Raw genomic sequence first — 15,578 nt, forward strand, 5'->3', positions numbered from 1 at the left:
CTGGCACGCACGCGTCCGATGAATCTGTCTGACCGTAGGGTCATCTCAAATCCACATCCAGCTTTACTTTGTGGAAAACAAATATGGAAAGAAATGAAAGAAAACCAGCTGAAAAGAAAAATATATAACTAATGCAATATGTTCCAGGATGCAATGTGTAAATGCGGGTGCGTAAATGATGACAGACTTTGGAGTAAAGCAAGTCGTTGCTGTTAGTCTACAAGTTAGCTCGGTTGGCTCGTAGTTGCATGTTGCATCTTTAGCTGGTTCGAGTCCCGCTCGGACCATTTGCAGATTTTTACATCGTTGATCTTGTTATGTTTATCTCTGTCACAGGGATTTTTTTTATATTTCAGCATTTAATGCGTGGTTAATATATAAAGAAAGTCAGAAATAAGAGCACAACAAACTTACTGAATATTCTAAGTTTCTTAATCGCTCCCGACACCGTCCAGACAGCCTCACCAACAGCCTTTCAATAATCACCTTAACGCACATCACCTGCCCACTTAAATTTCATTAGCACGCGACTACTGACATTACCTACGGGACATATTGCCATTTACCTCCGTGAAGAGACTGACGCTATACCGTGTGTGGAACTGACTTTCAGCCAGGCATTTAGATATAATTCATTTTACTCGACAAAGCATATGAAACAATATAAAAATGACGACCATGCTGACTTGAGTGTTTATGCATGTTCTCTACTATGTGGAGAACTACTATTATGTGAAGTCCAAAGTTACATACTCATTAATACACGTTTCTAACTTCCATAGCATTTAAAGGGGATAACTTAGACCACAAAACCAGCTCTACAGTGTTCATGTGGGTGTCAGCTATAATGCACACCTTTTGATTTTGTATATTTATTACAGTAAACTGTCGTGATTCTGCCTCATCATGTCATGTCTTTCTTGGTTATGTGGCAGAATCACAGCAGGATCCCTTGTTATGTGTGGAGAGAGTCATTTTGACCCTTTCGGCCTTCGATACTCTCTCTGGTCCTTGTCTCTGTTCCCACCCTTTCGTCTCGTTATTGCTTGTTATTAGTTCATGTCCCGCACCTGTTCCCTCTTGATTTGCTCCCCTTTAAATAGTCCTCATGTTTCATTGTCCTGTGTTCGGTCATTGTGTGTGTTAGTATCTCGTGCTTACCTGTGTTTATACCTCTGTGCATGTTTCTCTGTGGAGGATATTTCCCATGTCAAAGTAAGTCTAGTTTAGTGTGAGTTTATTGTAGTCCTGTCTAGTGTTGTATTTAGTCTTTGTTAGTTTAGTGTAATCAGTCTATGTTCCTGTGTTTCCCATTTATCGTGTCTTGTTTTTCCCCATCGTGGGTTTTTATTTTGTTCGTTGTTTTATTATTAAAGTCTCGTTAACCCCTTCATCCTCGCTGCCTGCAATTGGGTTCTTCCCTACAGTGTTTCATGACAGTAAACTGTGAAGTCATATTTAAATATTGCCATGTGTTTTGCTGTGTATATTATACCCATCTACTATATGGGTTCCTTCAAAAGATGTATATTTACAGCTCAATAACATTTAGAGGGAATGACTTACAGCACTAAAACAACTACATTGTTCATGTGAGTTTCAGCTATAATATAGAGAATTATTGATGTGTTTTCGTGTATTTAGCTTTATTAAGTAAACTATATTTATCATGCTTTATTTTTGTTAATCACTCATTTGGTTAGAAAAACACACCACTTATAGTTATACCACACCACATAACGTTATAGTTATTTTACAGCTAGATGGTTCCAAGCCAATTGTTAATTAAGGAAAATAACCATTTACATGTCAAACAAAATGTGAACTTTATTTTTGAACGAATTGTTCTTACTGTCTTTTTAATGTTTTTTTTTTATCTTTCAGTCTTTATTCGTTTAAGTGTGTTAATTGATTTATTATTTTTTATTTCTTATAGTCTACAGCTATGTTTATATCTAGTTTGAACTATAATGACAAGGGCCCTTCAAAAAGGTTTGCTTAGGGCCCCCAGATGTCTAGGTTCGGCACTGAATATACTCTATTACGATTAGTGATTTCAGGAAAATAAAGCAGCTCAGGATGATTCTCGCGGAGTTTTTCACTTGCACGTTAGGGCGCCACCTGCTGGGCGCCAAAACTAGCTCGTTTGGCTGCAAATGCACAAATCACTTTTGCACCATATATCACACAGATATGTGGTGCAAAATGAGAGTGTGCGAACTTGTGTCAGAGACTCGCAGCAGCAGATTCAAGCAGTTGTAAGCAGTTGTATGTTCTTGTGTTTGTGATAGAACAATGTGCAAGAATAAAACCTTTATTTTTGAGAAAATATTTTAAATGCTTGTAACTCTCATTGCATGAATTCACATTCTGTTTGCGGATGTGCTAAACTCGTCTCAACTCAACTTTATTTATATAGCGCTTTTTACAATTTTCATTGTTACAAAGCAGCTGTACATAAGACATATGTGACCCTGGACGACAAAACCAGTCTTAAGGGTCAATTTTTCGAAATTGAGATTTCTACATCATCTGAAAGCTGAAGAAATAAGCTTTCTATTGATCTATGGTTTGTTAGGATAGGACACTATCTGGCGGAACAACAACGGTTTACAAAGCTGGAATCTGAGGGTGCTAAAAAAGCAAAATATTGAGAAAATCGCCTTTGAAGTTGTTCATCTGAGGCACTGTAGCAGGCACAAAAAGAAAGTTTTTATACATTTACGGTAGGAAATTTATAAAATATCTTCATGGAACATGATCTTTACTTAATATCCTAATGAGTTTTGGTAAAAAGAAAAATCTGTAATTTTTACCCCTACAATGTATTTTTGGCGATTACTAAAAATGTTCCCGTGCTACAAGACTGGTTTTGTTGTCCAGGGTCACATATTGACTATAAGCAAAACAATTAAAGTTGTACCTGTAAAAACAAGAAAAAGGTGAAAACACAGAAGACAGACATACCCACATACAAAACACTCCACAATATGCACACGTATTAACACACATAGACATAGACACACACACACACGGATGCGCACGCACACACACACGTACACGGACAAGTACGCGCGCACACACACGCACGATGAGAGCACACATTTAAGATAAAGGAGAGAGAAGCACAGGTCAAATATAACAGACTATAAATTCCTATATGCAATATTTATTAAGTAAAACTTGAAAATTCTAATTCTGAAGCAGCTCCCCGGCTGGGAAAATAGTGCAAAAAACAGTATGCAAATGGTGGCGAGGAACCCAAAACTCTAATCGAGAAAAAAATCTCTCCCTGGGCGAACCCAGGCCCAACCAGGGGATTCCAGTTCCCCTCTCGCAAAAGCTGCTGCATCTGCACAAGCTCCACAGAGCTCGCACAACAAGGCTAAATAAAAATAAATAAACTTACTAATAAGGTAAATTATAGTTTTAAGATTATCATTAATAATCTAATCGCATTTGAAATTTTGTGGTGAAGACGTGTCAAGTGACCGCGTCCTTCTTTATCCAGCTCTATCATCTCAGCTCTTGTCAGGTCACCGCTTCCCATTCTCCGCTCTACCATCAGGTCTGTACATGAACTGCATCCTGCTCGCTGTGGTAACCTTGGAACAATGAGACAATACTGGCTGAGAGTAAAGTACTGTTCTGCACTCTTTGATGCAACAAGTACATCAGTTGTGTTTTTGGTTCGGGTTGATCTAACTAATGCAGCCTAAACCCTCAGAGGATTTATATTATGGAAGTGTAGTGTATGCAAGTTTAAAAAGATGCGTCTTTAGTCTAGATTTAAACTGACAGAGTGTGTCTGCCTCCTGGACAGTGCAGGGAAGACTATTCCAAAGTTTAGGCGCTAGATAGGAAAAGGATCTACCACCTGCACTTGATTTTGAAATTCTAGGTATTACCAACTGACAGGATGCCTGAGAGCGTAAATCACTTGAAGGACTGTAATACAAGAGGAGTTCATTCAAGTACTGAGGAGCTAAACTATGTAGGGCTTTATAGGTAATAAGCAAGATTTTAAAGTTAACGCGATGCTTTATAGGTAACTAGTGCAAGGTTGACAGAACCGGGCTAATATGTTCATACTTTTTTGTACGTCTAAGAACTCGAGCTGCCGTGTTTTGGACCAGTTGGAGTTTTTGTAATAAGCCTGCAGGGCAACCACCTAACAGTGCATTACAGTAATCTAGTCTTGATGTCATGAATGCATGAATTAACTTCTCTGCATCTGACATTGACAGCATATGACGTAGTTTAGATATATTCTTAAAATGGAAAAACACAATTTTACAGGTGTTGGCGACGTGGCTCTCAAATGACAGATTACTATCGAATAGAACGCCAAGATTCTTTGCTGACGACGAGGGTTTTATGGAACATCCGTCAATAGTTAAGCAGTTTTCTTGGTTGTTACTTATAGCTGTTTTCAGTCCAATAAGTAACACTTCTGTTTTGTCCAAGTTCAGTAATAAAAAGTTGTGACTCATCCAGTTTTTCATATCGACTATGCATCCCATTATTCGATGGAACTGCTGTGGTCTAGCAGCACCAATAACGAGATACAACTTTGGTCAGATGCCAATAGCAGATCATTTATAACTCTGATCAAAGCAGTCTCTGTACTGTGACATGCTCTAAATCCAGACTGGAATTCTTCATTGATGTCATTCCTTTGGAGGAAGGAGCATAATTGAGTTGAAACTACTTTTTCCAGAACTTTAGATATGAAAGGTAGATTCGATATAGGCCTGTAGTTCCCTAGTTCTCTAGGGTCTAGTTGGGTTTTTTTTACAAGGGGCCTTATAACAGCCACCTTATATGCTTTGGGCACATGTCCTAATGTCAGAGATGAGTTAATAATACCAAGAAGAGGATCTATAATTTCTGGGAGCATCTCTTTCAGTAGATTTGTATGTCTGTGAACGCATGTCTTTTGGTGCAGGTGTGTGAATGTGTTTTGCCATATTTACTGCAGCATTTGTAGCAAAAAAATGTGAGTGCACTAGTATCTCAGTTTGTGATTTGTAGAATTGGATTTGTGCACTTGCACTGAAGGATTCAAGAAGGTGTAACTGTTGTGTTGTGTTTGCGGGAGAGAAAAAAAACCTACAAGTTTGCAACTTCAAATTTTGACTTCAAATTTACTGATACACATGTGTGGCCGACCTCTACAACTACACATTCCACTCTCACAGGTGCTCAGTAGTTTTGCACCAAAAAAACCTTAATAAATTAGATCTGGTGTGGCTCAGCTCATCAGCGATTGGGTGAGAGCAGTTCAAACTTTTTGGCTGTGGAAATCAGTGGGAGGGACTCATTATACAACAGACAAAACTCTGTAAATGATGCGCGCTCTGTGCAACCAAAACGGCATTTTTTATGCCGTCATATGGCAAGACAGCGGCGCAAAAGGCGGCGCTTTTCAAGCGACTTAGAACGCCGTTAAATACGGCGTTATGGACGACTTTTCGTGCGTTTTTTACGGCGTTTGGAATCGCGACGGCGTATATTGCGGCGCAAATACTGTTTAAAACACCGTCAAAAACGGCGTTAGGATATAAATGCGTTCAATCTATGGCGTAAATGTGACACCATCGGCTTGCCATATAGGTATTGTCCCCGTTCGCGTTCCATACGTATCGAGGCTTGTATCGCTTTAGACCACTGACGTGATAGATGACGTTTGAAGCCTCGCTTCCGCCTGAGTGGTTCAGTAAGCGGTTCGAATCTTGCCGCGACATTTTGACAGCCATATAAACCAAGTTACACAAGCACATTCACTGCCCTCTGCCCAGTTAAGCCCAGACAATTTCCAGTTTTAGAAAAATAATATTGCCCTTTCTGCCTATTATGACCAAATAATTGATTTACACACATTTGATAGCTCCATTAATTTCAGGCCAATACGTTTATTACACAGTTATGTTATACAATCATTATATAACCCCAGAAAATACACATTATATTCATATAATAGTCCAGTTTATTCTTCACCGTTATTTCTAAGCCTTAACTGACGCAAAATAAAGTGAATCTGTCACGGTCCCACCGTCTTGTTTATGAAATTCTAGTCGTGTGGTGGGATCGGGGCAGAGTCCTTGGGTTTTATGTGGGAAGGCCATGAGATGTTTATGTTTTTACCTCTCGTGTGTTTTTCCAGTGTCTCGTCTCTGTTCCCGCCATCTCGTTTCCTCGTTATGTTTCCCTTAGTGTTTGATGTTCTACACCTGCCTGTGTCTTTATCCCTCGTTTGTCTTTCCTATATGTACCCTCTTGTTTCTTTGTCTTGTGTTCGTGGATTCGTTGTGTATGCGTGTACTACGTTTACGTGTGTGTTCTTGTACCGTGGTCGTGCTCCCATGTTCTTGTCCAAGATCCTGTTGCTTGCATCGTCCGTCATTTGTGAGTTTTGTGCCCTGCCTAATTTACCCATCCGTTGTTTTGTAAGACGTTGTGTCGAGTTTATTTTGTTAGTCTTTTGCCCCCTCGTGGGAAGTGTTTTGTTTTGTATTCATCCTTTTTGTTCCTAAGTTCATAGTTCGTGTTTTGTTATAGTTTTCCCCATCGTGGGTGTTTTTGTTTGTTTAATAAAATCCTTGTTAACCCCTTCACCACCACCTGCCTGCCCTTGGGTTCTCTCCACACCTCATCCTTGACAGAATCAGAGACCACATCAGGCACATCTGTAATGTATCTGCATGTTTTACACTCTTTGGCCACCAGGTGATATTGTGAGCAAATGAAGCCTCGAGAAACGAACCCTTTTGTGAACCACTTGGCTGAAAAGCTTCAATGCTTCATGTGGATTCATCTCGCCACCACTATGACACGGTAATAATCCACATGGCAAGGTACAAAGTACACGTACGGCATGGTAACAAGCTAAACGAATCAGCACAGGACAGCAAACACAAGGGCAAAAAAAGGGAACCAAATCAAGAGGGGAACAGGTGCAGGGCATGAAATAATTAACAATCAATAATGAGGGAACGAGAGGGTGGGAACAAAGACGAGACCAGAGAGAGCGCATGGCATGCCAAAACAAACAAAGCCATGTCTCTCTCCACACTAAACACGTGCACTGTAAAACTTTTCTGCAGTTTTTGCAGCAGGTTTGCCAGTAACTTTCGGTAGATTTAATTACTACTTAATATACTTTATATTTACTCCGATTAGTACTGTTTTCAATTACTTTAATCGAAATTATCAAGGGTTTTATGGAACATCCGTCAATAGTTCAGCAGTATTCTTGGTTGTTACTTACAGCAGTTTTCGGTCCAATAAGTAACACTTCTGTTTTGTCTGAGTTCAGAAATAAAAAGTTGTTACTCATCCAGTTTTTTATATAGACTATGCATTCCATTACTCGATGGAACTGCTGTGTTTAATGAGGCTTCGAGGAAATATAAAGTTGAGTATCATCAGCATAACAGTGAAAGCTAACTCCGTGTCACTTTATTATATCTCCTAGAGGTAGCATGTATAATGCGAAGAGCAGAGGACCTAAGACTGAGCCCTGTGGTACACCGTACTGGACTTGCAATTTGCGTGACACCTCATTGTTTATTGCTACAAATTGAAAATGGTCGGATAAATAAGATTTAAACCATTTCAAAGCTATTCCTTTAATGCCGACGTAATTTTCGATTCTATGTAGGAGTGTGCTGTGGTCAATGGTATCGAATGCAGCACTAAGGTCTAGCAGCACCAATAACGAGATACAACCTTGGTCAGACGCCAATAGCAGATCATTTGTAACTCTGATTAAAGCAGTCTCTGTACTGTAACCAAACCTCGATCCATCAAAGCCTGGTTCGGTCGGGGGCATTGAATAATAGCTGCACGGTTCGGGTTCGGTGTGTGCACGGGGATGTGGCCCGGTACCCTCTGATGACCGCTGTTATCCAATTCCGAGGACAAACGCATAGAGTAGAGGTGGCCGTTAATCAGCACCTCCGACACCCGCTGATTCTGGGTACCAATTGGCCTGCCTTTTCTGAATAATTGGGTTATTTGTGTGCAGGTGTCGCTTGGGGATCGAAGACGCGGGGAGATGGAGCGCTCGTGCAGGTAGGAGAGGCTGAGCCAGGACCACCGGCGGCTGCCCCTGGGGAATCGAGCGCCATCAGGAGGCCAATCCTCTCCGATCGCGATGACTTTCCCCTGGAGCAGTCCCGTGACGAGTCGCTCAAATTTGCGTTTGAACAGGTCCGCTGTGTTGACGGACAACCTCTTCAACCTGCGCGACCACTTTCCTATCCTTATTTTGCAAATATAAGAGACCGGTTATATCGAGTAACCCAAGATACTCAGACAAAAGAGGATATAACCCAGTTGTTAGTTCCAAGAAGCAGTCGGGAAATGTTATTCCAGGCGGCTCATTGTGACCCAATGGCGGGACATTTAGGACAGACATCTACACTAAATCGCCTAATGACCAGTGTTAATTTTGACAGCAAATTTTGATTTAGTTTTAGTCATAGTCTTTTGACGAAAATGCAATGTAGTTTTAGTCACATTTTAGTCAACCCCATCATTTTAGTTTTAGTCTAGTTTTAGTCGACGAAATATGAAAAACATTTTAGTCTAATAAATATACATTATATTTAGTCTACTAAAATCTAAATGGTTTAAATCATTTACTTGGTGTAATTAAATGTTCCATACAAAGATTCAACTGTTTTGACATAATTTACTTCACCTTAGAATGAAATTAAACCAGGTCATTACCTTTATTTTTCAGAAAATTCCAGTAACTAGATATGCATTGTTGGAACGCAGAGTATTAGACCATGAACGACATGTTCCAGTTCGTTCAATTCCATTTGACTCAAATGACTCGTTAAGTAGGGCGTATTCATTCAGTTCATTCAACCAATGAAACGCTCTGACAGGGCTCACACTCAAAGGCTATTGGCTCATGGCATGCCTCTTTGAAGAAAGAGCGCACTGTCTTTGCTTGAGACAGCAATGAATGAGAATAGCTTTCAAAAAGACATATTATATAAATTGTATTACATTTCTTTAGTCATGCAAACATGTTACATATTTGGTTGGAATGTACAGTTTGACTCACTTCATCACTTCTATAATCAGTAGAGGACAGCGCTGGTTTCTTTTGGCTGACTCTATGTTGCATTTCACGTTATGCAGCAGCTCGTGTTAAGTTAACATTGGCATATAAAAACCTTTGAGCTCCTTCGTAATGTGTTTCGGGGTGACTCGCCTGCAGTCGCGCTTCAAGTTTGCGGCGTTTTACTGGCGATCGTGAAGGAAAATAAGACGCTTTGTAACCCGCGTGGAGACACAGAATACATGTGTGTGCTTCCCCTTCTCCCAGAGACTTCTCTCTACCGTTTATATGAGATGAGCACATGCGCGCAAACTGATGTCCGCCAGGTAGGACAAGAATATTTTCGTCTCGTTTTTATTAGTTGACGAAAATGTCAGTATATTTTTATTACAGTTTTCGTTATAATGCATTCATTTTTATTTAGTTATCGTCTCGTTTTCGTCAGTGAAAACATGTCGTTAACGAATACTTTTCGTCATAGTTTTCGTTAACGAAATTAACACTGCTAATGACCCGATTTTTTTGGCCGAGCATTCACGAGAACGTGCACAGGTGGTGTGCCGCGTGTCATGAATGTCAGTTGGTGAACCCACCGGCCGCCCCAAAAGCGCCATTGCGTCCCCTACCATCAATGCAGGCCCACTTCGACAGAATTGGTATGGACCTCATCGGGCCATTAGAGCCATCAGCGAGAGGACATCGGTTTGCATTAGTCCTGGTGGATTATGCAACCCGTTATCCCGAAGCCGTGCCCCTCCACAGCATCTCCGCTAAGAGTGTGGCGGAGGCACTGTTTCGTATCATCTCCCGTGTGGGGATCCCCCGGGAGATCCTCACGGATCAAGGCACGGCATTCATGTCACGTACGATACGCCAACTTTATGAATTATTGGGCATTAAATCAGTCCGTACCAGCATCTTCCACCCTCAAACAGACGGTCTGGTCGAACGGTTTAATCGCACGCTAAAGACCATGATTCGTAAATTTGTTCACGAGAATGCCAAAAATTGGGATAAATGGTTGGAACCCCTCTTATTTGAGGTGCGAGAGGTCCCCCAAGCCTCCACGGGGTTTTCCCCCTTCGAGCTCCTTTTTGGACGCCAGCCCCGAGGGGTTTTAGACGTCCTGAGAGAGACTTGGGAGGACGGGTCTTCCAGCAGCAAAAACGAAATCCAATATGTCCTGGACCTGCGAACAAAACTCCATACACTGGGGCGGCTATCAATGGAGAGTTTGTTATGGGCCCAGGACAAGCAAAGCAGGCTATATAATAGGGGTACCAAGCTCCGTAAATTTGCACTGGGAGAAAAAGTGCTTGTATTGATCCCCACTTCGAGTTCCAAATTACTTGCAAAGTGGCAAGGACCGTTCGAGGTCACACGGCAAGTCAGAGATCTCGATTATGAGGTAATACGAACAGATAGGAGCGGGGCACGTCAAATTTACCACCTCAATCTCCTTAAAAAATGGCAGGAGGTGGAGCCCGTGATGCTGGCGACGGTAATGAGTCGGGGGGATGATGTCGGACCAGAGGTGAATACCAAGTCACGATCTCTCGCTCTGGCTCCCGGAGGAGATCACCTCTCGCCCTCTCGGACATAGCCAAGTTGCAAGCAGAGTTTGCCGACGTGTTCTCGCCCCTACATGGCCATACCACGCTCATTCAGCACCACGTTGAGACGGCGCCTGGGGTGGTGGTTCGCAGCCGGCCGTATCGTTTACCTGAACACAAGAAAAATGTGGTTCAGACAGAATTAGAGGCTATGCTTGAAATGGGGGTAATAGAAGAATCCAACAGTGACTGGGCGAGCCCGATAGTCTTGGTACCCAAGACGGACGGCTCAGTCAGGTTCTGCGTGGATTATCGCAAGGTGAATGCGGTGTCGAAATTCGACGCCTATCCAATGCCTCGGGTCGACGAGTTGCTTGATCGGCTAGGCACGGTTAGTTATTATTCGACTCTGGATTTAACAAAAGGGTACTGGCAGATCCCCCTATCACCAGTATCCAAGGAAAAAATCACCTTCACTACGACGTTCGGATTGCACCAATTCGTCACACTTCCGTTCGGGTTGTTCGGGGCGCCCGCCACCTTCCAGCGTCTCATGGATCGTATCCTCAGACCCCATATGGCATATGCCGCTGCCTACTTGGATGACATTATCATCTATAGTAACGACTGGCAGCGGCATATCCAACACCTGCGGGCGGTTCTGAGGGAGCTGAGGGTGGCGGGGCTCACGGCCAACCCGAAGAAGTGTGCGGTTGGGCGGGTGGAGGTTAGGTATCTGGGCTTCTACTTGGGTCATGGACAGGTGCGGCCCCAAATTAACAAGACCGCAGTCGTTGCGACATGTCCGAGACCTAAGACCAAAAAGGAGGTAAGACAGTTCCAGGGGCTGGCGGAATATTACAGGCGCTTCGTGCCTAGCTATTTCGACCTCACCAGCCCACTGACTGATCTTACTAAAAAGGATGCACCAGATACCATCCAGTGGACGGAGCAGTGCCAGCAGGCGTTTACCCAAGTGAAGGCTGCCCTGTGTGGCGGGCCGCTCTTACACTCTCCTGACTTTTCTCTCCCTTTTCTGTTGCAGACTGACGCGTCGGACAGGGGGTTGGTTGCCATCCTGGCGCAGGAGGTAGGGGGTGAGGAGCGGCCGGTGCTGTACATTAGTCGCAAGCTCTCAAAAAGAGAGACTAAGTACAGCACCATAGAAAAAGAATGTTTGGCCATCAGATGGGCCGTTCTAACCCTCAGATACTATCTCCTGGGCCGGGAATTCACCCTCTGTTCGGACCACGCCCCTCTGCAGTGGCTCCACCGCATGAAAGACACCAACCCCCGGATCACCCGCTGATATTTGGCCTTACAGCCGTTTAAGTTTCAGGTGATCCACAGGCCGGGTGCACAGATGGCTGTGGCCAACTTCCTCTCCAGGAATGGGGGGGAGCTGCAGGCCAGACGGCTCCCCGGCCTGAGGCGGGCGGTAGGGGTATATGGCGAGGGGGGCGTGGTTTAGCGAGGGACGCATCGGGAGAGAGAGCCGGGAGACGAGCGGTGAGTAAAGAGAATGCGTGCAAACAATCAACACCTGTGTCTAATTCCAGTAAGGGCGTGGAGAGAGCAGATAAAATGGCAGCAGCAGCACACAGAGGGAGAGAGACTCACAGACTGACACGGGCTGCTGACGGGAGATCCGGACCAGGAAAGGGGATCCGAAAGAATTCTGTCTCGAACATAAAGTTTCGTAGGGTGTGCTGAAGGAGGCCACCTGTATTTTTGTTGTAGTACTGTTTGCTTCCATATGGAAGTCGTAATAAAACCCGAGTCAGTCTCGCCAACCTCGTCCTTCTTCCTTCCTGTGGGATTATATTGTTACAGTATGCAATTGCAGAAAACCATCTCATGTCATTGTTTTTAACATATGATGTTGTTCATTAATAACACTGCGGCATTACTGTGATTTTTACTTTTGTACAGTACATTTTTATAGCTGGTTAATTTGATAAACTGGGAAGTTTAAACACACACATACTGCTAAACTTACATCACATGACAGCAGTTTGAAGTTATGGCTGCACTCAGTGACTTTGATTGGAGGTAGCTGGGTGGGTGTTGTAGGGAGTGGGGGGGCTTGTTGGTTGTGGTTCGGGGCGTTTCATTTGTTGGGACTGTGTGGGTCTGGTCTGGTTGGTCTTGTTTTGTGGTCGATGTCGGACAACAGAGGAATAAAGTTAATTATGCCATTACTACTTTTCCCTGGTTGTTCCTCTGTTGTCTGTTGTTGATCGCGGAATGGGACCGGGTTGGACCTGCACGGTTTCGGCGGGTGGGGCTTCCTGGGTCGCGGCTCGTGGGCTCTCCCTGTTCTTCGTGGACGTTGCTCGGTGGCTTTGGTCGGGGTCACTGAGTGCAGCTATGACACGTCAGAGGAGATCTGGCCCTCCCGGCTGAGCCTGGTTTCTCCCGAGGTTTTTTTTTCTCCATTATTCAGCATTGGAGTTTGGGTTCCTCGCCACAGCAGAGCAGTGCAGTGTTGGCTTGCTCACCGGGAGACTGCATTTATTTATTTATTTATTCATTTATTTATTAGATATTATTTATTATAATGATCTTGCTTGGTCTATAAACACCATGCACTGTGCTGTGTTTTACCTTTCTGTGTTTTTCTTATTTGCTCCTGTAAAGCTGCTTTGGAACAATGCACATTGTGAAAAGCGCTATATAAATAAAATTGAATTGAATTGAATTGAACTACCATTGTCTGGTCTTATGAGAAGGACTATATACTAGACAACTAGAGGTCTTCACAGAGGACCCGACCCAGGACCTGTACGGATTCAGGTCTATATTTTAATTGGTCAGCTGGGTCAGGTCCCAATCTATTACTTTGGGTCCTGTCCTGGGTCTGTTTAACATTGTGTGCAATACTAAAGTCGAAAGGAGAACAATTGCTGTGATCAGTGTCAGTCAGAACTGTGTGTGTGAAGGACTGTCTGTTAAGCCCATGTATGGTTCTTCAGCGGTTCTGAAGAACCAGAACCAGAGAACCAGAGGTTCTGAAGAACCTCTGAAGAACAACTTGTCATGGTCCCTGGAAGGGTCGTGGAGGTTGCGGGAAACAAGGACAAGTGCAGACAGCGGGTAAGGGGTTTACAAAAGGCTTTAATACAAATACAAAACATGAAACAAAACCCACAAGCGGGTAAAACAACAAAACTGCAAGGTTAGGGACCGGAAGGGAACACAGGAACATAAACTAACTACACTAAACTAGACAAGACAATTACCACACTAGACATGACTAAAATAACTAAACTAGACTTACATGGTGATACAGGCCAAGGCACAAGACCAAGTGCAACAACACAGATGATCCAGCACAAGATAGAGGACACAAGGGCATTAAGTAGGGGAACAAATCAAGAGGGAACAGGTGAAGGGAATGAAACAATAAACGAGCAATAATGTGGAGACGAGAGGGCGGGAGCAGGCGTGTGCTTTGGCGTGTGTATGCTTCCTGTTCCCTGCATCGGACTTCCTGTTTCCTGCATCGCTGCCGGCGGATTGTTTGTATCAGTGCACTTACACTTCGCTCTAATATTAGTGTATTTTATTGTCGTTAATTATTATTGTCGTTGCTAACTTATCCTGATATCTCAATAACCCTGTTCTTGTTATTTACTTGAAGATTCTAAACCAAAAGTGATAGTTAACTTAACGCCTTTAGCATAGCAATAGCGTGTTAGCTTGCTTTCTGTTTACACTGTGGAATATCATCTTGCCTCTGGTTTGTCTTGTGTGCTAACTATTTCTCTTTTTAAGCGAGTATACTACGATTCATCGAGCAACCTTGGTAAGTTGGAATTGCACTTCAAACCCGGTGAGTTATGGCTTCTATTCCTATTATTGTTACTTGCACCTCATGTCATGTGTTTAGCTTAGCCTTCTCTGTCAGCTGCGAGGGTTTTATATGCGATAAATGCAGGGAAATAGTTAGGCTGACAGAGAAGATCTTAGAATTAGAGTCTCGCATCCAATCTTTATCTGAGGATAGTAAGAGTTTAACGACGATAGAAAACACTTTGGATGTGAGCAACATTAGCGCACACAGCTCGGTTCCGGTTGAAAATCCCCCGCAGCTGGGAAACTTTGTGACTGTGAGACGGCGTAGTCGCAAGACAAAACATCACTCAATCGTTCTGATTACAGTCTCGAACAGGTTTGCCCCACTCAGTGATGCACCGACTGAGAACCCTGCTGAAAGTGCCCTAGTTATCGGTGATTCTATTGTTCGGAACGTTAACATAGAGGCACCAGCCACCATAGTCAAATGTTTACCGGGAGCCAGAGCGCCTGACATCAAGTCAAATTTAAATGTGCTGGCTAAGGCTAATCGTAAATTCAGTAAGATTGTTATTCACTTCGGCACAAATGATGTTCGACTCCGTCAATCGGAGATAACAAAAGATAACATTAAAGAGGTGTGTGAGCTCGCAAGCATGATGTCAGACACTGTAATATTCTCTGGCCCCCTCACTGCTTATCGTGGTGATGAGATTTATAGCAGATTATCATCACTAAATGGCTGGTTTTCTGAGTGGTGCCTGCAGAATGATATAGTTTTTATAAATAACTGGAAGAGTTTTGAGGGCAGACCTGACCTGTTGAAATGAGATGGTCTCCATCCCTCCTGGGCTGGGGCTTCCATCCTGTCTAGAAATATGGCAAAAAGTCTTAATAATGCTAATGCTAAAGCTTGACTCGCTGGGGCCCAGGTCAGGGAGCAGACAGTATGGCTTAACCAACTGTCTGCTTGCCTTCTCACGTCGCAGAATACACAAAATGTACAACATGTAGTAATCCGTCCTCCCAAACATCACAAAATAGAGACTGTGTCTGTCCCCCGGATTAGCAAACATAAAATAATGCGTAAACCTCTTGAAAGTAATTTAATAAACGTTAAACAAACTAAACATGAACAAAATACAGAT

Source organism: Triplophysa rosa, linkage group LG15, assembly GCF_024868665.1.
Source record: "Triplophysa rosa linkage group LG15, Trosa_1v2, whole genome shotgun sequence".
Taxonomy (NCBI): domain Eukaryota; kingdom Metazoa; phylum Chordata; class Actinopteri; order Cypriniformes; family Nemacheilidae; genus Triplophysa; species Triplophysa rosa.